Consider the following 15,311-nt stretch of genomic DNA (forward strand, 5'->3'; position numbering starts at 1 on the left):
CCACTACACACAACACACAATACATGAGTCAAGTAAGATATAGTATCACTCAGTAGCTCAGTTGGTAGAGCATCGGCCCGGAATGCCAAAGGTCTGTGGTTCAACTCCCAGGTCAGTGATGTCCATTAAGTGACACTCTGGTGCAGGTTGCACCTTCGCATGCTGCGAAAACTGATTCCGAGTTTCAATCACTCGTGAATATCTGCGAACAGTATACTATATCTGAAATGACTCCCGCACGCTGCGGCTTATCACCGTGCGGCTCCTTCGCTCACATGTCCCTTACAGATGACCGGTTCAATCCCGGGTCACGGTCTGGCTAGCTGGCTCCCGCTAGAGTGTCCAATGCTGTATAGCCGTTGCCACAGCTGCTCGTATGCACCAGCCACCAAGCCCACCGTGATATACACGGCGCGTGGCTCCCTCCCGGAAAGCAATCACGGCTTCGCCGGTGAGCGTGAGTAGGACCTAGCTAACCCATCCTATAGAGGCTGCCCCCCACTACACACAACACACAATACATGAGTCAAGTAAGATATAGTATCACTCAGTAGCTCAGTTGGTAGAGCATCGGCCCGGAATGCCAAAGGTCTGTGGTTCAACTCCCAGGTCAGTGATGTCCATTAAGTGACACTCTGGTGCAGGTTGCACCTTCGCATGCTGCGAAAACTGATTCCGAGTTTCAATCACTCGTGAATATCTGCGAACAGTATACTATATCTGAAATGACTCCCGCACGCTGCGGCTTATCACCGTGCGGCTCCTTCGCTCACATGTCCCTTACAGATGACCGGTTCAATCCCGGGTTCACGGTCTGGCTAGCTGGCTCCCGCTAGAGTGTCCAATGCTGTATAGCCGTTGCCACAGCTGCTCGTATGCACCAGCCACCAAGCCCACCGTGATATACACGGCGCGTGGCTCCTCCCGAAAGCAATCACGGCTTCGCCGTGAGCGTGAGTAGGACCTAGCTAACCCATCCTATAGAGGCTGCCCCCCACTACACACAACACACAATACATGAGTCAAGTAAGATATAGTATCACTCAGTAGCTCAGTTGGTAGAGCATCGGCCCGGAATGCCAAAGGTCTGTGGTTCAACTCCCAGGGTCAGTGATGTCCATTAAGTGACACTCTGGTGCAGGTTGCACCTTCGCATGCTGCGAAAACTGATTCCGAGTTTCATCACTCGTGAATATCTGCGAACAGTATACTATATCTGAATGACTCCCGCACGCTGCGGCCTTATCACCGTGCGCTCCTTCGCTCACATGTCCCTTACAGATGACCGGTTCAATCCCGGGTCACGGTCTGGCTAGCTGGCTCCCGCTAGAGTGTCCAATGCTGTATAGCCGTTGCCACAGCTGCTCGTATGCACCAGCCACCAAGCCCACCGTGATATACACGGCGCGTGGCTCCCTCCCGAAAGCAATCACGGCTTCGCCGTGAGCGTGAGTAGGACCTAGCTAACCCATCCTATAGAGGCTGCCCCCCACTACACACAACACACAATACATGAGTCAAGTAAGATATAGTATCACTCAGTAGCTCAGTTGGTAGAGCATCGGCCCGGAATGCAAAGGTCTGTGGTTCAACTCCCAGGTCAGTGATGTCCATTAAGTGACACTCTGGTGCAGGTTGCACCTTCGCATGCTGCGAAAACTGATTCCGAGTTTCAATCACTCGTGAATATCTGCGAACAGTATACTATATCTGAAATGACTCCCGCACGCTGCGGCTTATCACCGTGCGGCTCCTTCGCTCACATGTCCCTTACAGATGACCGGTTCAATCCCGGGTCACGGTCTGGCTAGCTGGCTCCGCTAGAGTGTCCAATGCTGTATAGCCGTTGCCACAGCTGCTCGTATGCACCAGCCACCAAGCCCACCGTGATATACACGGCGCGTGGCTCCCTCCCGAAAGCAATCACGGCTTCGCCGTGAGCGTGAGTAGGACCTAGCTAACCCATCCTATAGAGGCTGCCCCCCCACTACACACAACACACAATACATGAGTCAAGTAAGATATAGTATCACTCAGTAGCTCAGTTGGTAGAGCATCGGCCCGGAATGCCAAAGGTCTGTGGTTCAACTCCCAGGTCAGTGATGTCCATTAAGTGACACTCTGGTGCAGGTTGCACCTTCGCATGCTGCGAAAACTGATTCCGAGTTTCAATCACTCGTGAATATCTGCGAACAGTATACTATATCTGAAATGACTCCCGCACGCTGCGGCTTATCACCGTGCGGCTCCTTCGCTCACATGTCCCTTACAGATGACCGGTTCAATCCCGGGTCACGGTCTGGCTAGCTGGCTCCCGCTAGAGTGTCCAATGCTGTATAGCCGTTGCCACAGCTGCTCGTATGCACCAGCCACCAAGCCCACCGTGATATACACGGCGCGTGGCTCCCTCCCGAAAGCAATCACGGCTTCGCCGTGAGCGTGAGTAGGACCTAGCTAACCCATCCTATAGAGGCTGCCCCCCCACTACACACAACACACAATACATGAGTCAAGTAAGATATAGTATCACTCAGTAGCTCAGTTGGTAGAGCATCGGCCCGGAATGCCAAAGGTCTGTGGTTCAACTCCCAGGTCAGTGATGTCCATTAAGTGACACTCTGGTGCAGGTTGCACCTTCGCATGCTGCGAAAACTGATTCCGAGTTTCAATCACTCGTGAATATCTGCGAACAGTATACTATATCTGAAATGACTCCGCACGCTGCGGCTTATCACCGTGCGGCTCCTTCGCTCACATGTCCCTTACAGATGACCGGTTCAATCCCGGGTCACGGTCTGGCTAGCTGGCTCCCGCTAGAGTGTCCAATGCTGTATAGCCGTTGCCACAGCTGCTCGTATGCACCAGCCACCAAGCCCACCGTGATATACACGGCGCGTGGCTCCCTCCCGAAAGCAATCACGGCTTCGCCGTGAGCGTGAGTAGGACCTAGCTAACCCATCCTATAGAGGCTGCCCCCCCACTACACAAACACACAATACATGAGTCAAGTAAGATATAGTATCACTCAGTAGCTCAGTTGGTAGAGCATCGGCCCGGAATGCCAAAGGTCTGTGGTTCAACTCCCAGGTCAGTGATGTCCATTAAGTGACACTCTGGTGCAGGTTGCACCTTCGCATGCTGCGAAAACTGATTCGAGTTTCAATCACTCGTGAATATCTGCGAACAGTATACTATATCTGAAATGACTCCCGCACGCTGCGGCTTATCACCGTGCGGCTCCTTCGCTCACATGTCCCTTACAGATGACCGGTTCAATCCCGGGTCACGGTCTGGCTAGCTGGCTCCCGCTAGAGTGTCCAATGCTGTATAGCCGTTGCCACAGCTGCTCGTATGCACCAGCCACCAAGCCCACCGTGATATACACGGCGCGTGGCTCCCTCCCGAAAGCAATCACGGCTTCGCCGTGAGCGTGAGTAGGACCTAGCTAACCCATCTATAGAGGCTGCCCCCACTACACACAACACACAATACATGAGTCAAGTAAGATATAGTATCACTCAGTAGCTCAGTTGGTAGAGCATCGGCCCGGAATGCCAAAGGTCTGTGGTTCAACTCCCAGGTCAGTGATGTCCATTAAGTGACACTCTGGTGCAGGTTGCACCTTCGCATGCTGCGAAAACTGATTCCGAGTTTCAATCACTCGTGAATATCTGCGAAACAGTATACTATATCTGAAATGACTCCCGCACGCTGCGGCTTATCACCGTGCGGCTCCTTCGCTCACATTGTCCCTTACAGATGACCGGTTCAATCCCGGGTCACGGTCTGGCTAGCTGGCTCCCGCTAGAGTGTCCAATGCTGTATAGCCGTTGCCACAGCTGCTCGTATGCACCAGCCACCAAGCCCACCGTGATATACACGGCGCGTGGCTCCCTCCCGAAAGCAATCACGGCTTCGCCGTGAGCGTGAGTAGGACCTAGCTAACCCATCCTATAGAGGCTGCCCCCCACTACACACAACACACAATACATGAGTCAAGTAAGATATAGTATCACTCAGTAGCTCAGTTGGTAGAGCATCGGCCGGAATGCCAAAGGTCTGTGGTTCAACTCCCAGGTCAGTGATGTCCATTAAGTGACACTCTGGTGCAGGTTGCACCTTCGCATGCTGCGAAAACTGATTCGAGTTTCAATCACTCGTGAATATCTGCGAACAGTATACTATATCTGAAATGACTCCCGCACGCTGCGGCTTATCACCGTGCGGCTCCTTCGCTCACATGTCCCTTACAGATGACCGTTTCAATCCCGGGTCACGGTCTGGCTAGCTGGCTCCCGCTAGAGTGTCCAATGCTGTATAGCCGTTGCCACAGCTGCTCGTATGCACCAGCCACAAGCCCACCGTGATATACACGGCGCGTGGCTCCCTCCGAAAGCAATCACGGCTTCGCCGTGAGCGTGAGTAGGACCTAGCTAACCCATCCTATAGAGGCTGCCCCCCACTACACACAACACACAATACATGAGTCAAGTAAGATATAGTATCACTCAGTAGCTCAGTTGGTAGAGCATCGGCCCGGAATGCCAAAGGTCTGTGGTTCAACTCCCAGGTCAGTGATGTCCATTAAGTGACACTCTGGTGCAGGTTGCACCTTCGCATGCTGCGAAAACTGATTCCGAGTTTCAATCACTCGTGAATATCTGCGAACAGTATACTATATCTGAAATGACTCCCGCACGCTGCGGCTTATCACCGTGCGGCTCCTTCGCTCACATGTCCCTTACAGATGACCGGTTCAATCCCGGGTCACGGTCTGGCTAGCTGGCTCCCGCTAGAGTGTCCAATGCTGTATAGCCGTTGCCACAGCTGCTCGTATGCACCAGCCACCAAGCCCACCGTGATATACACGGCGCGTGGCTCCCTCCCGAAAGCAATCACGGCTTCGCCGTGAGCGTGAGTAGGACCTAGCTAACCCATCCTATAGAGGCTGCCCCCCACTACACACAACACACAATACATGAGTCAAGTAAGATATAGTATCACTCAGTAGCTCAGTTGGTAGAGCATCGGCCCGGAATGCCAAAGGTCTGTGGTTCAACTCCCAGGTCAGTGATGTCCATTAAGTGACACTCTGGTGCAGGTTGCACCTTCGCATGCTGCGAAAACTGATTCCGAGTTTCAATCACTCGTGAATATCTGCGAACAGTATACTATATCTGAAATGACTCCCGCACGCTGCGGCTTATCACCGTGCGGCTCCTTCGCTCACATGTCCCTTACAGATGACCGGTTCAATCCCGGGTCACGGTCTGGCTAGCTGGCTCCCGCTAGAGTGTCCAATGCTGTATAGCCGTTGCCACAGCTGCTCGTATGCACCAGCCACCAAGCCCACCGTGATATACACGGCGCGTGGCTCCCTCCCGAAAGCAATCACGGCTTCGCCGTGAGCGTGAGTAGGACCTAGCTAACCCATCCTATAGAGGCTGCCCCCCACTACACACAACACACAATACATGAGTCAAGTAAGATATAGTATCACTCAGTAGCTCAGTTGGTAGAGCATCGGCCCGGAATGCCAAAGGTCTGTGGTTCAACTCCCAGGTCAGTGATGTCCATTAAGTGACACTCTGGTGCAGGTTGCACCTTCGCATGCTGCGAAAACTGATTCCGAGTTTCAATCACTCGTGAATATCTGCGAACAGTATACTATATCTGAAATGACTCCCGCACGCTGCGGCTTATCACCGTGCGGCTCCTTCGCTCACATGTCCCTTACAGATGACCGGTTCAATCCCGGGTCACGGTCTGGCTAGCTGGCTCCCGCTAGAGTGTCCAATGCTGTATAGCCGTTGCCACAGCTGCTCGTATGCACCAGCCACCAAGCCCACCGTGATATACACGGCGCGTGGCTCCCTCCCGAAAGCAATCACGGCTTCGCCGTGAGCGTGAGTAGGACCTAGCTAACCCATCCTATAGAGGCTGCCCCCCACTACACACAACACACAATACATGAGTCAAGTAAGATATAGTATCACTCAGTAGCTCAGTTGGTAGAGCATCGGCCCGGAATGCCAAAGGTCTGTGGTTCAACTCCCAGGTCAGTGATGTCCATTAAGTGACACTCTGGTGCAGGTTGCACCTTCGCATGCTGCGAAAACTGATTCCGAGTTTCAATCACTCGTGAATATCTGCGAACAGTATACTATATCTGAAATGACTCCCGCACGCTGCGGCTTATCACCGTGCGGCTCCTTCGCTCACATGTCCCTTACAGATGACCGGTTCAATCCCGGGTCACGGTCTGGCTAGCTGGCTCCCGCTAGAGTGTCCAATGCTGTATAGCCGTTGCCACAGCTGCTCGTATGCACCAGCCACCAAGCCCACCGTGATATACACGGCGCGTGGCTCCCTCCCGAAAGCAATCACGGCTTCGCCGTGAGCGTGAGTAGGACCTAGCTAACCCATCCTATAGAGGCTGCCCCCCACTACACACAACACACAATACATGAGTCAAGTAAGATATAGTATCACTCAGTAGCTCAGTTGGTAGAGCATCGGCCCGGAATGCCAAAGGTCTGTGGTTCAACTCCCAGGTCAGTGATGTCCATTAAGTGACACTCTGGTGCAGGTTGCACCTTCGCATGCTGCGAAAACTGATTCCGAGTTTCAATCACTCGTGAATATCTGCGAACAGTATACTATATCTGAAATGACTCCCGCACGCTGCGGCTTATCACCGTGCGGCTCCTTCGCTCACATGTCCCTTACAGATGACCGGTTCAATCCCGGGTCACGGTCTGGCTAGCTGGCTCCCGCTAGAGTGTCCAATGCTGTATAGCCGTTGCCACAGCTGCTCGTATGCACCAGCCACCAAGCCCACCGTGATATACACGGCGCGTGGCTCCCTCCCGAAAGCAATCACGGCTTCGCCGTGAGCGTGAGTAGGACCTAGCTAACCCATCCTATAGAGGCTGCCCCCCACTACACACAACACACAATACATGAGTCAAGTAAGATATAGTATCACTCAGTAGCTCAGTTGGTAGAGCATCGGCCCGGAATGCCAAAGGTCTGTGGTTCAACTCCCAGGTCAGTGATGTCCATTAAGTGACACTCTGGTGCAGGTTGCACCTTCGCATGCTGCGAAAACTGATTCCGAGTTTCAATCACTCGTGAATATCTGCGAACAGTATACTATATCTGAAATGACTCCCGCACGCTGCGGCTTATCACCGTGCGGCTCCTTCGCTCACATGTCCCTTACAGATGACCGGTTCAATCCCGGGTCACGGTCTGGCTAGCTGGCTCCCGCTAGAGTGTCCAATGCTGTATAGCCGTTGCCACAGCTGCTCGTATGCACCAGCCACCAAGCCCACCGTGATATACACGGCGCGTGGCTCCCTCCCGAAAGCAATCACGGCTTCGCCGTGAGCGTGAGTAGGACCTAGCTAACCCATCCTATAGAGGCTGCCCCCCACTACACACAACACACAATACATGAGTCAAGTAAGATATAGTATCACTCAGTAGCTCAGTTGGTAGAGCATCGGCCCGGAATGCCAAAGGTCTGTGGTTCAACTCCCAGGTCAGTGATGTCCATTAAGTGACACTCTGGTGCAGGTTGCACCTTCGCATGCTGCGAAAACTGATTCCGAGTTTCAATCACTCGTGAATATCTGCGAACAGTATACTATATCTGAAATGACTCCCGCACGCTGCGGCTTATCACCGTGCGGCTCCTTCGCTCACATGTCCCTTACAGATGACCGGTTCAATCCCGGGTCACGGTCTGGCTAGCTGGCTCCCGCTAGAGTGTCCAATGCTGTATAGCCGTTGCCACAGCTGCTCGTATGCACCAGCCACCAAGCCCACCGTGATATACACGGCGCGTGGCTCCCTCCCGAAAGCAATCACGGCTTCGCCGTGAGCGTGAGTAGGACCTAGCTAACCCATCCTATAGAGGCTGCCCCCCACTACACACAACACACAATACATGAGTCAAGTAAGATATAGTATCACTCAGTAGCTCAGTTGGTAGAGCATCGGCCCGGAATGCCAAAGGTCTGTGGTTCAACTCCCAGGTCAGTGATGTCCATTAAGTGACACTCTGGTGCAGGTTGCACCTTCGCATGCTGCGAAAACTGATTCCGAGTTTCAATCACTCGTGAATATCTGCGAACAGTATACTATATCTGAAATGACTCCCGCACGCTGCGGCTTATCACCGTGCGGCTCCTTCGCTCACATGTCCCTTACAGATGACCGGTTCAATCCCGGGTCACGGTCTGGCTAGCTGGCTCCCGCTAGAGTGTCCAATGCTGTATAGCCGTTGCCACAGCTGCTCGTATGCACCAGCCACCAAGCCCACCGTGATATACACGGCGCGTGGCTCCCTCCCGAAAGCAATCACGGCTTCGCCGTGAGCGTGAGTAGGACCTAGCTAACCCATCCTATAGAGGCTGCCCCCCACTACACACAACACACAATACATGAGTCAAGTAAGATATAGTATCACTCAGTAGCTCAGTTGGTAGAGCATCGGCCCGGAATGCCAAAGGTCTGTGGTTCAACTCCCAGGTCAGTGATGTCCATTAAGTGACACTCTGGTGCAGGTTGCACCTTCGCATGCTGCGAAAACTGATTCCGAGTTTCAATCACTCGTGAATATCTGCGAACAGTATACTATATCTGAAATGACTCCCGCACGCTGCGGCTTATCACCGTGCGGCTCCTTCGCTCACATGTCCCTTACAGATGACCGGTTCAATCCCGGGTCACGGTCTGGCTAGCTGGCTCCCGCTAGAGTGTCCAATGCTGTATAGCCGTTGCCACAGCTGCTCGTATGCACCAGCCACCAAGCCCACCGTGATATACACGGCGCGTGGCTCCCTCCCGAAAGCAATCACGGCTTCGCCGTGAGCGTGAGTAGGACCTAGCTAACCCATCCTATAGAGGCTGCCCCCCACTACACACAACACACAATACATGAGTCAAGTAAGATATAGTATCACTCAGTAGCTCAGTTGGTAGAGCATCGGCCCGGAATGCCAAAGGTCTGTGGTTCAACTCCCAGGTCAGTGATGTCCATTAAGTGACACTCTGGTGCAGGTTGCACCTTCGCATGCTGCGAAAACTGATTCCGAGTTTCAATCACTCGTGAATATCTGCGAACAGTATACTATATCTGAAATGACTCCCGCACGCTGCGGCTTATCACCGTGCGGCTCCTTCGCTCACATGTCCCTTACAGATGACCGGTTCAATCCCGGGTCACGGTCTGGCTAGCTGGCTCCCGCTAGAGTGTCCAATGCTGTATAGCCGTTGCCACAGCTGCTCGTATGCACCAGCCACCAAGCCCACCGTGATATACACGGCGCGTGGCTCCCTCCCGAAAGCAATCACGGCTTCGCCGTGAGCGTGAGTAGGACCTAGCTAACCCATCCTATAGAGGCTGCCCCCCACTACACACAACACACAATACATGAGTCAAGTAAGATATAGTATCACTCAGTAGCTCAGTTGGTAGAGCATCGGCCCGGAATGCCAAAGGTCTGTGGTTCAACTCCCAGGTCAGTGATGTCCATTAAGTGACACTCTGGTGCAGGTTGCACCTTCGCATGCTGCGAAAACTGATTCCGAGTTTCAATCACTCGTGAATATCTGCGAACAGTATACTATATCTGAAATGACTCCCGCACGCTGCGGCTTATCACCGTGCGGCTCCTTCGCTCACATGTCCCTTACAGATGACCGGTTCAATCCCGGGTCACGGTCTGGCTAGCTGGCTCCCGCTAGAGTGTCCAATGCTGTATAGCCGTTGCCACAGCTGCTCGTATGCACCAGCCACCAAGCCCACCGTGATATACACGGCGCGTGGCTCCCTCCCGAAAGCAATCACGGCTTCGCCGTGAGCGTGAGTAGGACCTAGCTAACCCATCCTATAGAGGCTGCCCCCCACTACACACAACACACAATACATGAGTCAAGTAAGATATAGTATCACTCAGTAGCTCAGTTGGTAGAGCATCGGCCCGGAATGCCAAAGGTCTGTGGTTCAACTCCCAGGTCAGTGATGTCCATTAAGTGACACTCTGGTGCAGGTTGCACCTTCGCATGCTGCGAAAACTGATTCCGAGTTTCAATCACTCGTGAATATCTGCGAACAGTATACTATATCTGAAATGACTCCCGCACGCTGCGGCTTATCACCGTGCGGCTCCTTCGCTCACATGTCCCTTACAGATGACCGGTTCAATCCCGGGTCACGGTCTGGCTAGCTGGCTCCCGCTAGAGTGTCCAATGCTGTATAGCCGTTGCCACAGCTGCTCGTATGCACCAGCCACCAAGCCCACCGTGATATACACGGCGCGTGGCTCCCTCCCGAAAGCAATCACGGCTTCGCCGTGAGCGTGAGTAGGACCTAGCTAACCCATCCTATAGAGGCTGCCCCCCACTACACACAACACACAATACATGAGTCAAGTAAGATATAGTATCACTCAGTAGCTCAGTTGGTAGAGCATCGGCCCGGAATGCCAAAGGTCTGTGGTTCAACTCCCAGGTCAGTGATGTCCATTAAGTGACACTCTGGTGCAGGTTGCACCTTCGCATGCTGCGAAAACTGATTCCGAGTTTCAATCACTCGTGAATATCTGCGAACAGTATACTATATCTGAAATGACTCCCGCACGCTGCGGCTTATCACCGTGCGGCTCCTTCGCTCACATGTCCCTTACAGATGACCGGTTCAATCCCGGGTCACGGTCTGGCTAGCTGGCTCCCGCTAGAGTGTCCAATGCTGTATAGCCGTTGCCACAGCTGCTCGTATGCACCAGCCACCAAGCCCACCGTGATATACACGGCGCGTGGCTCCCTCCCGAAAGCAATCACGGCTTCGCCGTGAGCGTGAGTAGGACCTAGCTAACCCATCCTATAGAGGCTGCCCCCCACTACACACAACACACAATACATGAGTCAAGTAAGATATAGTATCACTCAGTAGCTCAGTTGGTAGAGCATCGGCCCGGAATGCCAAAGGTCTGTGGTTCAACTCCCAGGTCAGTGATGTCCATTAAGTGACACTCTGGTGCAGGTTGCACCTTCGCATGCTGCGAAAACTGATTCCGAGTTTCAATCACTCGTGAATATCTGCGAACAGTATACTATATCTGAAATGACTCCCGCACGCTGCGGCTTATCACCGTGCGGCTCCTTCGCTCACATGTCCCTTACAGATGACCGGTTCAATCCCGGGTCACGGTCTGGCTAGCTGGCTCCCGCTAGAGTGTCCAATGCTGTATAGCCGTTGCCACAGCTGCTCGTATGCACCAGCCACCAAGCCCACCGTGATATACACGGCGCGTGGCTCCCTCCCGAAAGCAATCACGGCTTCGCCGTGAGCGTGAGTAGGACCTAGCTAACCCATCCTATAGAGGCTGCCCCCCACTACACACAACACACAATACATGAGTCAAGTAAGATATAGTATCACTCAGTAGCTCAGTTGGTAGAGCATCGGCCCGGAATGCCAAAGGTCTGTGGTTCAACTCCCAGGTCAGTGATGTCCATTAAGTGACACTCTGGTGCAGGTTGCACCTTCGCATGCTGCGAAAACTGATTCCGAGTTTCAATCACTCGTGAATATCTGCGAACAGTATACTATATCTGAAATGACTCCCGCACGCTGCGGCTTATCACCGTGCGGCTCCTTCGCTCACATGTCCCTTACAGATGACCGGTTCAATCCCGGGTCACGGTCTGGCTAGCTGGCTCCCGCTAGAGTGTCCAATGCTGTATAGCCGTTGCCACAGCTGCTCGTATGCACCAGCCACCAAGCCCACCGTGATATACACGGCGCGTGGCTCCCTCCCGAAAGCAATCACGGCTTCGCCGTGAGCGTGAGTAGGACCTAGCTAACCCATCCTATAGAGGCTGCCCCCCACTACACACAACACACAATACATGAGTCAAGTAAGATATAGTATCACTCAGTAGCTCAGTTGGTAGAGCATCGGCCCGGAATGCCAAAGGTCTGTGGTTCAACTCCCAGGTCAGTGATGTCCATTAAGTGACACTCTGGTGCAGGTTGCACCTTCGCATGCTGCGAAAACTGATTCCGAGTTTCAATCACTCGTGAATATCTGCGAACAGTATACTATATCTGAAATGACTCCCGCACGCTGCGGCTTATCACCGTGCGGCTCCTTCGCTCACATGTCCCTTACAGATGACCGGTTCAATCCCGGGTCACGGTCTGGCTAGCTGGCTCCCGCTAGAGTGTCCAATGCTGTATAGCCGTTGCCACAGCTGCTCGTATGCACCAGCCACCAAGCCCACCGTGATATACACGGCGCGTGGCTCCCTCCCGAAAGCAATCACGGCTTCGCCGTGAGCGTGAGTAGGACCTAGCTAACCCATCCTATAGAGGCTGCCCCCCACTACACACAACACACAATACATGAGTCAAGTAAGATATAGTATCACTCAGTAGCTCAGTTGGTAGAGCATCGGCCCGGAATGCCAAAGGTCTGTGGTTCAACTCCCAGGTCAGTGATGTCCATTAAGTGACACTCTGGTGCAGGTTGCACCTTCGCATGCTGCGAAAACTGATTCCGAGTTTCAATCACTCGTGAATATCTGCGAACAGTATACTATATCTGAAATGACTCCCGCACGCTGCGGCTTATCACCGTGCGGCTCCTTCGCTCACATGTCCCTTACAGATGACCGGTTCAATCCCGGGTCACGGTCTGGCTAGCTGGCTCCCGCTAGAGTGTCCAATGCTGTATAGCCGTTGCCACAGCTGCTCGTATGCACCAGCCACCAAGCCCACCGTGATATACACGGCGCGTGGCTCCCTCCCGAAAGCAATCACGGCTTCGCCGTGAGCGTGAGTAGGACCTAGCTAACCCATCCTATAGAGGCTGCCCCCCACTACACACAACACACAATACATGAGTCAAGTAAGATATAGTATCACTCAGTAGCTCAGTTGGTAGAGCATCGGCCCGGAATGCCAAAGGTCTGTGGTTCAACTCCCAGGTCAGTGATGTCCATTAAGTGACACTCTGGTGCAGGTTGCACCTTCGCATGCTGCGAAAACTGATTCCGAGTTTCAATCACTCGTGAATATCTGCGAACAGTATACTATATCTGAAATGACTCCCGCACGCTGCGGCTTATCACCGTGCGGCTCCTTCGCTCACATGTCCCTTACAGATGACCGGTTCAATCCCGGGTCACGGTCTGGCTAGCTGGCTCCCGCTAGAGTGTCCAATGCTGTATAGCCGTTGCCACAGCTGCTCGTATGCACCAGCCACCAAGCCCACCGTGATATACACGGCGCGTGGCTCCCTCCCGAAAGCAATCACGGCTTCGCCGTGAGCGTGAGTAGGACCTAGCTAACCCATCCTATAGAGGCTGCCCCCCACTACACACAACACACAATACATGAGTCAAGTAAGATATAGTATCACTCAGTAGCTCAGTTGGTAGAGCATCGGCCCGGAATGCCAAAGGTCTGTGGTTCAACTCCCAGGTCAGTGATGTCCATTAAGTGACACTCTGGTGCAGGTTGCACCTTCGCATGCTGCGAAAACTGATTCCGAGTTTCAATCACTCGTGAATATCTGCGAACAGTATACTATATCTGAAATGACTCCCGCACGCTGCGGCTTATCACCGTGCGGCTCCTTCGCTCACATGTCCCTTACAGATGACCGGTTCAATCCCGGGTCACGGTCTGGCTAGCTGGCTCCCGCTAGAGTGTCCAATGCTGTATAGCCGTTGCCACAGCTGCTCGTATGCACCAGCCACCAAGCCCACCGTGATATACACGGCGCGTGGCTCCCTCCCGAAAGCAATCACGGCTTCGCCGTGAGCGTGAGTAGGACCTAGCTAACCCATCCTATAGAGGCTGCCCCCCACTACACACAACACACAATACATGAGTCAAGTAAGATATAGTATCACTCAGTAGCTCAGTTGGTAGAGCATCGGCCCGGAATGCCAAAGGTCTGTGGTTCAACTCCCAGGTCAGTGATGTCCATTAAGTGACACTCTGGTGCAGGTTGCACCTTCGCATGCTGCGAAAACTGATTCCGAGTTTCAATCACTCGTGAATATCTGCGAACAGTATACTATATCTGAAATGACTCCCGCACGCTGCGGCTTATCACCGTGCGGCTCCTTCGCTCACATGTCCCTTACAGATGACCGGTTCAATCCCGGGTCACGGTCTGGCTAGCTGGCTCCCGCTAGAGTGTCCAATGCTGTATAGCCGTTGCCACAGCTGCTCGTATGCACCAGCCACCAAGCCCACCGTGATATACACGGCGCGTGGCTCCCTCCCGAAAGCAATCACGGCTTCGCCGTGAGCGTGAGTAGGACCTAGCTAACCCATCCTATAGAGGCTGCCCCCCACTACACACAACACACAATACATGAGTCAAGTAAGATATAGTATCACTCAGTAGCTCAGTTGGTAGAGCATCGGCCCGGAATGCCAAAGGTCTGTGGTTCAACTCCCAGGTCAGTGATGTCCATTAAGTGACACTCTGGTGCAGGTTGCACCTTCGCATGCTGCGAAAACTGATTCCGAGTTTCAATCACTCGTGAATATCTGCGAACAGTATACTATATCTGAAATGACTCCCGCACGCTGCGGCTTATCACCGTGCGGCTCCTTCGCTCACATGTCCCTTACAGATGACCGGTTCAATCCCGGGTCACGGTCTGGCTAGCTGGCTCCCGCTAGAGTGTCCAATGTTGTATAGCCGTTGCCACAGCTGCTCGTATGCACCAGCCACCAAGCCCACCGTGATATACACGGCGCGTGGCTCCCTCCCGAAAGCAATCACGGCTTCGCCGTGAGCGTGAGTAGGACCTAGCTAACCCATCCTATAGAGGCTGCCCCCCACTACACACAACACACAATACATGAGTCAAGTAAGATATAGTATCACTCAGTAGCTCAGTTGGTAGAGCATCGGCCCGGAATGCCAAAGGTCTGTGGTTCAACTCCCAGGTCAGTGATGTCCATTAAGTGACACTCTGGTGCAGGTTGCACCTTCGCATGCTGCGAAAACTGATTCCGAGTTTCAATCACTCGTGAATATCTGCGAACAGTATACTATATCTGAAATGACTCCCGCACGCTGCGGCTTATCACCGTGCGGCTCCTTCGCTCACATGTCCCTTACAGATGACCGGTTCAATCCCGGGTCACGGTCTGGCTAGCTGGCTCCCGCTAGAGTGTCCAATGCTGTATAGCCGTTGCCACAGCTGCTCGTATGCACCAGCCACCAAGCCCACCGTGATATACACGGCGCGTGGCTCCCTCCCGAAAGCAA

The sequence above is a fragment of the Daphnia pulex genome, chromosome 4 (genome assembly GCF_021134715.1).
Source record: "Daphnia pulex isolate KAP4 chromosome 4, ASM2113471v1".
Taxonomy (NCBI): Eukaryota; Metazoa; Arthropoda; class Branchiopoda; order Diplostraca; family Daphniidae; genus Daphnia; species Daphnia pulex.